The 13,014-nt window shown below is 46.2% G+C and overlaps 1 long non-coding RNA gene across 2 annotated transcripts in view; it reads left to right on the top strand.

Annotated features, from left to right (window-relative positions):
• LOC107206480 overlaps window positions 1-5,690 on the top strand; it is a 12,999-nt gene extending 7,309 nt beyond the window's left edge. For both annotated transcript variants that reach the window (XR_001522429.3, XR_001522428.3), the window contains exons 3-4: window positions 308-424; window positions 507-5,690. This is a non-coding gene — a long non-coding RNA (uncharacterized LOC107206480). The remainder of the gene's footprint in view (window positions 1-307; window positions 425-506) is intronic.
• Window positions 5,691-13,014: the final 7,324 nt, after the last annotated feature.

Raw genomic sequence — 13,014 nt, 5'->3', positions numbered from 1 at the left:
GACACCCTGACACCCCACTCAGCTGGAGGAGCAGGAGACCCTGCCTGTGCCCAGTGCTGTGGTGGTCACTCCAGAGAGGGGAGAGGGGCTCACTGTGCCAGCCAGCCTCAGGGTGGCTGTTTCAGAGACAGCCTCACATTTGCTGACCCCTCAGCTGTTTTCTCAGCGGGTTGAGGGCTGCAGGCTGAGCGTTGTCCTGGCTGCTCTCCCCCCCTGGATCCCTCCTTCCCCTGCACACCCCAGGCTGTGATGTTGTAGCCACCCTGGCAGCAAGCATTGCTGACTTTCTTTTTCCTCTTTTGTGCAGAGCTGATCTGATCGGGGCCTACCAAAGACATTAACGACGTCGAAAGTAGCTTACTTTAAGAGAAAATATGCAGAAGAAGAACATTTACATCAAGATTACCATGAGTATTGTCCAAAAGTGAGTATCTCCCTCGCTCCAGACCCCACCCTCCCCTGAGTTTCATTCCTTGATGCTAAAGACCCATCCATTTACTCCCCAGCACCTGATACTACCAGAGGACCGGACTTGTATCCTAAAACTATCGCTCCAGAAACTCCGCTTCCTGGACGACCCCGAAGCCTATCTCCGTAGGTCTGTATTAATTAACAATCTGTTGAGGAAGATTCACCTAGAGACAGAGAGGGAGAGCTATGAATACTTTAAGGAGGCTCCGTGCTATAGGACTGCCTACTCTGACGCACGAAAACGGCTGAAGTTTATGGTGCAGGAGTGCTGTTCCCAGTCGCTCTATTATGAAGAGCTGCACTCGTATCGCATCGTGCCTTACTCTGCAGAGAACGCCGTTTACGGGATGGGCTACACGGGCAGCCACCTGGAGCAAAATTCTCAGTTGCTTATTTATAAAATGAATTAAAAGTAGCTGTTAGACCCACTGATGTTTGTTTCTGAATGCTTGAACTGCTTGTTGAGGTGTTGAGGTGAGGCACTCATTGCAGATGTGTTTGCGATCGGAGCAGAGGCGCCGGGAGCTGAGTGGAAGGTGCTTTGGAAAATGCTCTGCAGCCCCCGCTGTTAACCCCCGGTGTGAGCACCTTGCTGTACACACAGAGAGGTGTAATACGGAGGTCCTAACCTGCAGAGACTGCGTGCAAGGCGGTTTGTAGAAACAAAGCTGCGCTTAGAAGTTACCTGTGTGTAGATACGGATGCTCCAAATCTCTTCCGCAGTTAAATTACGCCATCCCCGGTGCAAGGGGAGCCCCCGAAGCAGTGGAGTAGTCTAACAGTGAGGAGTAAAACACAAGTTATCTGCTGTAAAAGTATAGACAGAAAGTTTCTTTGAGAATTGCTTTGACCATGAAGGAGTCAGTGCCAAAGGAATCAGTCTTTAGCTTAGGATTTTCAGAGACTGAACTCGCTTGCTACTTACAGACACTCTATACTGAGATTTGCAAGGTTTTGTGGGTTGGTTTTTTTAAAAAATAATTGCATTCACCTTTTACTTATATTATCTCTTAGCTGGTATCTACTTTGCTATTTTAATACAAGCCAGAATGACTCACAGGAAAGATTGTTTCTTCAGCCCATCATCGGTGTTCCCTTAACTTCATTTGCCTCTTTCCCTAGCTGTTTCCCTGATACTTCTTTGCATGCTAATTTGCTGTTTGGCCCGAGGTTCACACTGGTGCTAGGGAATAGACAGCAATTTCTTTTTATGTGGACTATAAAAGGCAGAAAAACAATGATAACTCTCATAGATAGAGAATGAATGTATCTGACAGATGCTGGTAAGACCTCAGAGGCTCTCCTGATGAAACTGCTCAGCATTAGTAATAATGTTTCAGGTTAAGTGAAATGTCTAATTTCAATCTGGGAATTAACTTTAAAATATGTAAATATATATATTTCACAAGCTATGGCACGTGGGATGTTCAGCAAACGGAATGACTACAAGTGGAAAGTTTCATAGCTGCCAAAGCTACGTCATGAAAATACCAAAGAGTAACATTAGGGAAAAGAAGATGCTCCAGCAATGGGGTCAGAAGCAAAGATTGCACTATAATCTGGGGGAATGTGATTAACGAGCCTGTAAATTAGCCGTTAATTAGCCGATAGCGATACACTGGCAGCTCCCCCGCGGGGGACCTGCATCCCAGAACTGCTGAACAAATACACAAGATGGTTCAAAACCTGTCAAAGTCCTACAGGTCTGTTGGCTTGCAGCGAAGAAAACGGCTTTGCCTCGCTGGCTATCACCACTTTAAAGCTTTAAAGCAAAGTAAATAATAGCGCACACTCAGCTGGAGGCAGATATATATCTCTATATATCTATCTATCTGTCCAAGAAGCTAATTTTTTATTTATTTTGAAAGGCTTTGCTCTTGCAGATGTGGCTGATGCTATTTCTGAAGCATTATGTAGTGTGAACAAACACCGTGGCTTGCCAGGAATGTGCTTTTTGTGTCAGATTCCTCCTGTCACCCTGCTCAGAGCATCCTGGTCCTGTGTGTCGCACATATCGTCACAGCTCCCAGGCACGTGTTAGTGCTGGAGAAAAGGCAGAAAGGCAATAGCAAAAAGGTGTGAAGAACAAAGTTAACTCTGGTGTCAGTAGTTAGAAGTCAGTACAGGTTTAGGAGACAGACTGAAGCAGTAAAATCCAGTTTTTGTTTGTTTTTTTTTTTTTAAATTAAAAAAAACGTCAGCAGTGTAATTCAAAACAAGGATAACCTGCAAACTGGAGAATATAAACATCTCAGATACTGTGGGAAGGCTGAAAATGCAGGGCAGTGCTGCTTGGGAGGTGCTGTTAATCATGATGAATGTTCAGATTTCTGGTTTTGCTTTGAGACAAGCTGTATTTACTTATCTCTTAGAAAAGGGTGTCTTTCAATCCTCAGCCAGCGCAGTTCAGCCTCAGAGCTTGCTGGCTGTGTGTGGTTTCATTCCTGCTGCCCTTGGGCTTGCAGCAGCCCAAAATCACGCAGCTGATCCAGTTGAATGATTTGAGAAATGTTTTCAGTGTGGTTTGAGAAATCTCCAGTGGAAAGGAGCCACTTGAGCAGGGGGCTGGGAGAGCCCAGGCTGCTGATCAGGTGTGTGGGACAGCCCCAGGAGCACCAGGAAGAGCTGGCAGAGAAGCCCATTTGCTGTAGTGAGAGGTTCCATTATCCCTCTGGAGCTCTCTGGGAATGCCCCCGCACCCCCCAGGGCTGGGGAAATGGTAAAGGAAAATTGCTCCTGTCTTCTAATTCTTCAAACCATGTAATTTTCCACTCTGAAGTGGTCTGATTTATGCATTTTTTTTCTCTTCATGTCTGTTTTCACTTGATTTCATAATGATCTAGCATGTACAGGAAATGCTTAAATGCTTCTTTTCTCCGGATGACTGACTTTTTATATTCACAGCATGGCTCTGGCTTGAATAAACAAAATTTTTTAACCTAAAATTAGAGACATTTCAATGAAATGAAAAAAGCTCAGTAGGATCAAAGTCTTTAACCTCACCTGAACAAAAATATTGGCCCTGTCAGCTTCATCTTTGAAGAGGTTCTTTGCCTGCTGAAAGAGGCAGATACTTTCTTGCCTATTGAAAGCTTCTCTGTGAAGGCATTGTGACAACTGAACAGATATAACAGACAAAAATCTGCATCAGGTCACAAAACTCCTTGGGCTACCTAGGAAAGAGGACAATAATTTACTCATGTTTTTTCTCATGGGCTGTTTTCTTGAACAGAACACATTGTCTCTTTTTTAAATTTTTACTTGCTCCAGGAGCCATTAAAATGGATTATTTCTTTCTAGAGAACAAATTTGTTTTTTTTTTTTTTTTTATGGTTGGATTTTTGTTATGGAATTGAATCAAAGGTTCACTATTCTATATGCTTTAAGTCTGCTTCAGTTTTTGCTGCCTTCTGCTTTGCCCAGGGAGTGGTGCTGCTGAAAAGTGGGTCTGAAAAATTCAGCTTGAGTGCTTAAAAATAGTTTATGGAGTGACAAAGAAGTAGAAATGTGCAATAACATTGCAAGTGACTCCCAAAATCTTTAATTTGACACCTTTTGAATGATACATTGATTTTAACATTTAGTTGCCAGGTTACTGGATACCAGCATTTTAATACAGCTACATACAGTGATTTTTCTTTTTTTGGGTTTGTAGCTACAGTTCAGCTCTTCTGGCTTCTGATGTGAGAATCTGTCTGTAGGTGGTCAACTTTCAGTGAGATAGATTTATATATATATATATATATATATATATGTTCTATTATGACTGCATTAGGAACTCCTACATATGGGCTATGTTTGCACTGGATGTAAAGAAAGTCCTTGCTTCCCTTTGACTCAGTTGCCTTGGAGATAGAATATTCATCAGAGAGAATATAGATGAGCTGGGTAACAAGGACAGACTTGGTGAGGAGAGCTGATCATTTTGAAAATGACTGGCTTAGGACAATTCATTTTCACCTGGAAATAGCAGTACACTTGGCTGTAATTAGTGTTTCCATGAGTTGAGTTTTCTTTGTGCTGCTTTTCTGGCTGGACACGCCGGTGAAGGGTGTACAGTGGTGGCTTTGTGGGGGCCACAGTGTGGGTGTGGATGGGGACAATGTGCAGAACCCCAACACTGAGTTTGAGCAACCTGCTCTAGTGAAGGTGCCCCCACCACGGCAGGAGGGTTGGATCCAGATGGTCTTTAAGGTCTCTTCCAACTCAAACCATTCCATGATTCCACGATTCTGTGACATTAGGGCCCTGATCCTGTAAATGCTTGGGTTATCACCCAGTTTCCTGGCACAGACCCTGTCTCTGAAGCCCAAGGGGCTCCTCGTGTGCTTGATGCCCAGCATGTGCATGAGCTTGTGCAGGGCTGGGGCCGCGCCCGTGGCAGAGCCCCCTCAATCGCCGCGTTACCGGTGACCACCGAGCTGCCGCTTCAGCTCTTGAATACATCTCTATTGCACTGTAAATTGAACTTCTGTTTTCCAATGAATGTGTTGAGTATATGGACTATTGTGCCTTAAAGTCCCATCCTCGTATCAGCCTTTGTAAATGTTCTGTAAATCCGCAAACTGTCTATCGCTGGCATCTCTGTGCGCTCTCTACTGATCTCATTTGGTACTTGGCAGGACCTTGGGAAACCCAACCCTGACCTCAGTTTGCCATGAACACAGGGGGGATTTGCCAATTCCCTCTTTTCTTTTTTCAGATTGCTTTCCTCTCTGACATTTATGAAATTCTGTTTTTCTGGTTTCTGCCACAGCTGGGCTCTGGGCCGCCTGCAGCACCAGGAGCCCCTCGCAGGAGCTCAGAAAGTTGTAAAAAAGTTGTCTCCAGATTTTAAACACCACCTGTACAACACCCCTAGCAGGGAATCACAGCTGCATGTAACAACTGTGGCAGGTGTTGTCAAGTATATCATCATGTATTCGACAGGATTGACAAAGCAGAGAAGGGAACACCTATTTCTGTTGAAATGCATGAGCCTGCACTATGTTAAATACATGGTGATTATACACCAAGTAATTGGAATAATACCTACTGGTTCTGTAACAAAAACAAAAGAAACAAAAAAAGGCTTTTTAATGTTTAAAATTATCTGGGACCTGATATTGAAGGTTTTTATGAAATAATTGTTTTCTAAAGTGAATAGTAGAAAAAATGTATATGTATTTTAAATATACGTATGATGTGCATGTTATTAATAAAGATCTATTTCTATTGAATCAGATGGACTCTTTTTGATTGTGTCTTGTTTGGTTTACAAGTTAACATGTAATGTTTCTAAAGAAAAGTTTCTAACTCCATCAATCCCCTAAAAGACTTATAACCACAGATTGTTTGAGGGACCTGGATCAGAGGATGAACCTGGGGTAACTCCTCTGTCATTCACCTGTCCTGCCCTGATGCCATTGTTTGCATCCCAACTTGCCTATGGACTTACAAGACCCTTCTTTTCCTTGTTCATGTATTTTATTTTAAAACCTGCAGGGAACCATTTTCCTAATGATGTTCTACAGGGCATGTTCCAGATGCTGCCAAAGGGTCAAAGTTAAAATAGTTACCTTTTAGAGCTGTTCAGAAAAATGTGATTTTTCACTAAAAACCCTGATTATGAAGGAAAGATCACCATCTTCCTTATCCTCAGGAATTTCCTTGAGGATTCTTTTCTTGAAGAAGCTGAAATGAAACACTATTTAAGAGATACTGAAAAGGAGAAATATTTACAAAAGGATGGGCTTTCCCCTGTGGGCAGGAGGCAGTCACAAGGAAACATCTTCCAGGGCCAGATGCTTCAGCTCCCATCTCCAGCCAGGACTTGGGTACCACCTGGGCTGCAGGTCCAAGTTTTGTAAAGACTGGACCTCCCAAGCAGGTGCCATAAGCACAGCAGCACATCAGCCACCTCCTCTGAAGGTGCTGCATCAGGAGACAACAGCTGGATGTTTCAGCCTGAGGATAACTCTGAAACCACTGGTCCTGAGCCCCCTACATGCCTCATGTCAATGTGGTGTTGCCAGGATTACAGCCACCATGCAAATCCTGGGGTGCTCCTTATCAGACACAATCCTCTACCTGTCTCTGAACCACTCTTCTTTTTAACCAAAAAGCAATACCTAGGGATGTGCATGACTTAGAGGAATGGGCTTGCTGCATGTCTGCAGTTTTAACCTGGGATTTTCCCCCACATTTTGTGTGAATGACCAAGGTGTCTGGGGTGACATAGCCCTGGCATAGAAAAATATATTCAAATGCCCCAAATTCCCCCTGGATCCTTGGCAGGAGCTGCCACCTCTGAGGATTCACCACGCTGGTAAGATATGCTGAGGCTTCCTTGGCCCAGTTGTGGGGAGAACTGCCTTAGTGTGGAAACAAAAGGCACTGGAGCAACTTTCCCACCTCCCAGAACAGAGTTCTGGGTTGTCCAACACAAGCAAACACTTGCCCACTATGGATTTTTTCAGAGTCACATGGATCACCCTGCCACAAATTCAGCAAATTCAGCTGCAGACTTAAATGGGATCCTCTCTGCCAATTCCTCTGCTGCTTAAGGAAGTGATGAAAATACCGTGGCCAGACCACAGTGGGCTTGCTCTGCACTCAGCTGTATTTCCTTTTAGCTCTTTACAGCCACTTTGAATTGAAGTAGCTGCTTGTCTGCCCTACCCTGGCACTGCCAGCCCAGATCCATGGAGCAGCTGGCACAGGAGCTGGGGAACCCAGCTGAGAGCTGTAACTCATCATTTCATCCCACCTTCACTGCTTTTCAGGGCTTAATTAATTCAGGCCCCAAGATAAGCAGCGCTGATGGCCAAGCCAGGTGATGCTTTGAGCTCCTGGCTGCAGAGGGCTGTGCAGAGCCCTACAGCCTCCCAGCTCTCCTGGTCCAGTGGGGAGCTCTGCTCTGCCTTGTTGCCCATGGGCTGACATGCCCCTGATGGGAAATTGTCCCCAATTGGGCTGAGTGGTGCCAAATTGTAGCTCTTACTGGTTGAGGGAGTATTTTCTCATGACAGAAACTGCTCAGTGGAAATCAATGCCAATTTGCTGCAAGGAGGTTTGTGTGTAACATCTGCTGTCGGGAGAGGAAGGATGGCTGGAAAGGAAAAGGTCTTTCTCCCTGTAAGCTGCCAGAATCCCCTGTTCATAGTGGGGAAGCTGTAATTGCTCTCCCCTGTTTGAGGCAGATGTTTCAGGTGTGCTGAGACCATCCCATCACATGGTTCCCTGGGTTCTGTGCCAGCTGCTCCATGAATCTGGGCTGGCAGTGCCAGGGTAGGGCAGCCCAGCACAGTCTGGGCATCTGACAAGCCCACAGCCCTTTGTGGGGAGCAACAGGAGTTTTTTAATTTGTCCCCATTGGGATCATCAATCCCATACATAGAAAGCACTCCAAAAGGCTGGATGCACCATGCCCCAGGCAGACAGGGTCTCTCCCAGAGCTCTCCAGTGCAGGCAGGGGTGGCATCTCGAGGTGGTTTTATGCAGGGAAACATGGGGATTTTGTAGGTAGATGGAATTGCAGGGTGGGACTCAGTGAATGCACCTGCTGTGACAGTGCCATAAGGTCCTGCACTGTGCTAGCAGGTATTAATGCAGGTCCTGCATGGCCAGGTGCAGAGTGCAGTATCCCATAAAGATATCCCACCTTTTGATGATGGAATCAGAGTGCTGTTCCTGATGATCCCAATGAGATGGGTCACTTGCCTACAGCATTAGTGCAAATAGATATTTTTCTGCAAAATTTTGGTATAAGGCTAGAGAGTACCTTGGTACCTTTTAGGGGCACAGGTGCATGTGCAGATAGCTGTGGTGAAGACAGGTCTGCCCTGGAGGAGAGCCAGAGATTGTGTCTGGCTGCTGCTCAGACGGGTGTTTTGCAGAATGGAGAGGCTGGTTTGGGAGCACCTGAATTAGGACAAAAAACCTGGGATGGAAGTTCTCAATTCCCAAAAATCCTGCACTTGCTACCAAGGAGTTCCTCTTCTCCTGGGATTATTTTACCTGATAGTTTGTGTTTTGGGAGATGGGTCTGAGTGAACACATGACCAGGGCTCGATGGACTGGCTCAGAGGCGTCTGCTCTGGTTCCACTCGGGATAAAAACATCAATATTGTGAGGGAAACTTGTCATGAGGCTGAAAAAGCCCACATGGATATTACATTTGCAGTTCTCAAGGCTGGGATCACCTGGGAAGCGAGGGCAAGCTGCAGAAAGCACAGGGCAATAGCAAGTGAAATGCTGCTACGCTGGGGACCGAGCCTGCCCTGTGGGACACCTTGTCCCTTCCTCCCCGGGCAGGTCCCCTGCTCCCCGGGCTGTGCAGGGCAGGTTTTGTGCCTGAAGATGGCACTGCTACACTGAAGGATTGCAGGGGAGCTGAAGTGGAGCTGTGTGGAGGAGCAGGAGCAGCGGAGGGAGCTCAGGTGTGCGGGCAGTGGTGGCTGCTCAGAGGACCCTGCTGCCTACGGACAGGCCACCCCCAAATGAGGCTGCCTCTGCACCTCTTTGCAACATCATCCTGAGTTTTTCCTCAGCTTTTGGCCCCAGAGAGTGTCCAAATCTTGCTGGTTTGGTGTGAACTCTCTCCTCTGCTCTCTGAAGAAGCTGTACGGTGTGAGGTGTTCGCTGAGCTCTGCAGAGGTCGGGTGTGAGCAGGACAAAATGCAAGGAGCTGCTCTTGTTTCCAAGGGACAATTCCCCTCTTGCTCTGGTGGTTAGAAGATGGATGGGAGTGTGACCCAGGCTCTGCCCAGGGGCTCACATCAAGTGAAACAGCAGTGGCCAGAGCCAAAAGGTGTGAATGAAGCTGTCCTGGCTCTTGCTTCCCTTCCCCTTCGCTTCTTGAAGCAGCTGAACAACCCCTACACGGTGCAGGTGAGAATTACACCCAGAAATAAAGGAATGATGACCTTCTCTGACCTCTGGAAGATCAAGGTGCCCCAGATCTGTTGTCTGACCATCAATATTGGCTCTGTTTCACTGCAAAGGTGATGGGAGACCGACTGCAATTAGGGTGAATTGGCAGTGATGTCTTGAGCTGGAGCTGGGTCTGGATTTACAGTTTTCTGTGCATTGGCACCCCCAAAGGCCACCAAGAGAGAGAAGAATTCTTTGCCCATTATGATAACTCTATCCACACACAAAAGATTTGCATATCTGCTTGTCTTTCTCTTCACCACTGGAGGGCTGCATCTACCTGCAGACTCTATTTAGGCTCTGCTAAGCCCAGAGCACCTGCCACTGTTGCGCCAGCAAAATTGGGGAAAGCTGAAAAGCAGAAACTCTTTTCTTTTGGGAAAAATCTGGCTGTAAACTTCATTGGTTTGCAGTGAAAGTTCTTTTTTCCCTGTTGGAATCTTTGTGGTTAGTCTAATAAAGGCAGTGGGTTGGGAGGGAATGTGGAAATTGTTTTTCAGGACAGCAGGGCTGTGCAAATAGGAGCTTTAGTTTGTTTTGAGCTGTCTTCCCACTTTCATAAATTAAATACTAGCACCATTAGATATCAAGAGGTCCTTGATCTCCTGAATTTACTCCCAGACATCTATTTCTGTGTTGTGCCTGAGCTGGACAGAAGTTCCCTGAGGCTCAGCCCCTCTGACCTCCAAACCCAAGCCCTTCTGGCTCCCCTTGGGATCAGCTTTCTGCAGAGCCTGGCAATGGGCCGAGCTCGCTTTTCCTGCTAACTCTCAGGACTGAAAGGTGCAGCTGGGCAGCAGGAGCTTGGCAAGGGAAATGTTTTATCTGCAGATGTGTTACAGTGTGTTGAGGAGTTGTGCCTCTCCAGGCTCTCTGCTCAGACTGTTGTGGGTTTTATTTTTTTTTTCAGCTTCACACAGACTTTGCAGATTTCTATTGCAGCTTTGAATTCCTAGAGCTTGGAGACACAGCAGAGCCACTAGGAACAGCAAGACAGGTATTGCCTTAAGCCATGCCTGTCCTCTTTTCAACTGCAGGGTGGTGCCTGTCAAGTTTGATGATTTTCTCTCAGGCAGTGCTTCCTCGGGGATGGAAAACTTTTGGGACAACTGCCCCTGTGAAGACTCACACTTGGCAGAGTGACTTTGTTTCTTGTCCAGCTGGACCCATCGCATTTGTCTCATGCCAGCTTGGGCTCTCCCTGCCGAGGGCTGCTGGAGAAATTCAGCAAAAAGCAGTAGTGTTCCTGCCGTGGACTGAATAAAGCTCTGCTTCTACTGCAGAGGGCAGCAAATCGTTCAGAATACAAAAAGCTTCATCCCCTGCTTGTTTTAGCAGCTGCAGCTCTGTTGGAGAAGTTCCCTGCAGCCGAGAGGAGGAATGGGGCTCCAGGACAGGGACCCAGTGACAGCAGGGCCACCTTCCTTGCCAGGGGTGGCTGCTGTAACCTGTGGATCTTCTCCACAAACTCCTGAGGAAACTTGTTTGCCAGTAGGAGCTACTTGGGGTGGAAAAGTGTGCTTTGTGTCTTCCAGACTATGGTGTGATATTTAAAGTTGTTTTCACCCTCCCATGTAGGTGTGTGCTCTCCTCTGAAAAGACAGAGGAGCAAGCAAGGAATGGTTTAACCCTGCAGGGTTAAAACCACAGGAAAGTGCTCCATGGATAAAACCTCCTGCATTGCTTGCAGGTGTTGCATGTGCACACAAATCCCTCCACACCTTGGTGTTTGTGATTATTGCGAGGAGCTGGGCGCAGAAGTCTGTAACTGCTTCAATGAAAGCTTTTGGGGATTTCTTAAAAAATCTTTCCTGGAACTTCAGATTTTGAAAAAGCCTTTCTAGATGTGAGCTCTTTGTGCTCTGTGTCTCTCTCCCTCCCCTCCCAGATGACCGAGTTCCCTTTCAACTCCTCCGAAAATAAAAGCTTTGATAAATAAACAGCATTGTGCTTCAGATTCACTAATGGGATCTGACACTGGTCAGACACCTAACTGCTCCTTTTAAAACCCCTGCAGAAAGGGAAGCAGTTGTATTAGGTATTTTGTGTCCTGTCATTCATATTTTCAGAGTTGTTTGCCCAGTTGCCTGCTCAGTTTGCCCAGAGAAGCTGTGGCTGCTCCATCCCTAGGAGTGTTTCAGACCAGGCTGGATGGGGCTCTGAGCAGCCTGGTCTGGTGGAAAGTGTCCCTGTTAATGGCAGGAAGGTTGGAACTAGGTGGTCTTTAAATTGCCTTACAGCTGAAATAATTCTGTGGTTCTCTCAGAAATTTAATTTCTCTGGGAACCCACGGTATAATTTTCTTTTCAGCGTACAGAAGGAATGTGCTGGGAGAAACAGCCATGCAGCTCTCTTGGTTCCTGCTGAGCCCCTTCTGGGTCACACAGAGCTTTTAAAGACCTGTGAGTGGTGGCAGCACCTCCCTCTGTGCTGAGTAATGCTGGGTGCTGGCATGTGGAATGTCAGCAGTGCTCACTTTTGAACAGAAGAAAGGAATGGGGAAGGGTCTGGAGCACAAACCCCACCAGGAGCAGCTGAGGGAACTGGGGGTGTTCAGCCTAGAGAAAAGGAGGCTGCAAAGAGACTTCATCACTCTCTACAACTCCCTGAAATGAGGTTGTAGCCAGGGTGGGGGTCAGCCTCTACTCCCAGGTAGACAGGACAAAAGGAAATGGCTTAAAGTTGTTCCATGGTAGAATTAGACTGGGTATTAGGAAGAATTTCTTCACTGAAAGGGTAGTCAGGCATTGGAACAGGCTCTTCAAGGAATCAGCATCCCTGGAAGTGTTCAAAAAATGTGTGGATGTGGTGCTTAGGGTCAAGGTTTAGTGGTGAACATGTCAGTGTTAAGCTGATGGTTGGACTTGATCTTGATCTTAGAGGATTATTCCAAGCTTGGTAATCCTATGATTCTATGAATGGGCATAAATGGAGTGAAACACAAGTCTGTCCATTGTGTTTGCATTTAGCTAACCCCCTTCTGCCCTATGTGGTGATGGGAGCAGGACAGAATGGCAGCAGGCTGTAAATGTACTTTATTTTTTTTGGCAAAAGGCAACTTCTTTTCCAGTTCAAACATACACCAACAGGGATGACAGCAGGCAAGAACCAGCTGGGGTAAGGTATTAACACAGTGAAACAGGTGCTGGACTGGCTGTTTTGGGTGGCCTCTTCATTTCAAGGACAGCTTTGATAGAGGCACAAATACTGCTAAAGCCCAAAAATAGCACTGCACTGTCATTGTTGGCAAATATTATTTTTTTTTAAATTGAGCTATTTTGGGGGCTTAGATAAGCTCAGAAAGAGCTGGCAGGTAAATTCTAGCTGGCTTTTCCTTTTGAGCTCCTTAAGGGGTGGATGGAAGGGCAACTTCCAGGAAGTATCCAGTCTTGGTTTGGAGACTGTCTTTTCCAAGTAGACTGTCCCAGTGGTCACAACCACTTAAAAAGGTGACTTTTTTATTTTTATTTCTTTCTTTTAATTCCTTTCTTTAAGTGTCCTGTTTCTAATTGGAACTGGTCTGGATTCAGCTTCTAGCCAGAAGCATTTTGTCAAGCTGCTCTCCTAGATTAAGAATCCTTTTTAAGTGCCCGTTATCTTCTCCATGTGAAGACAGTGTAATCAAGTTGC

This window comes from Parus major, chromosome 5 (assembly GCF_001522545.3).
Source record: "Parus major isolate Abel chromosome 5, Parus_major1.1, whole genome shotgun sequence".
Taxonomy (NCBI): Eukaryota; Metazoa; Chordata; class Aves; order Passeriformes; family Paridae; genus Parus; species Parus major.
The sequence above is the reverse complement of the archived record's forward strand: the minus strand, read 5'-3'. Positions and strand labels throughout refer to the sequence as shown.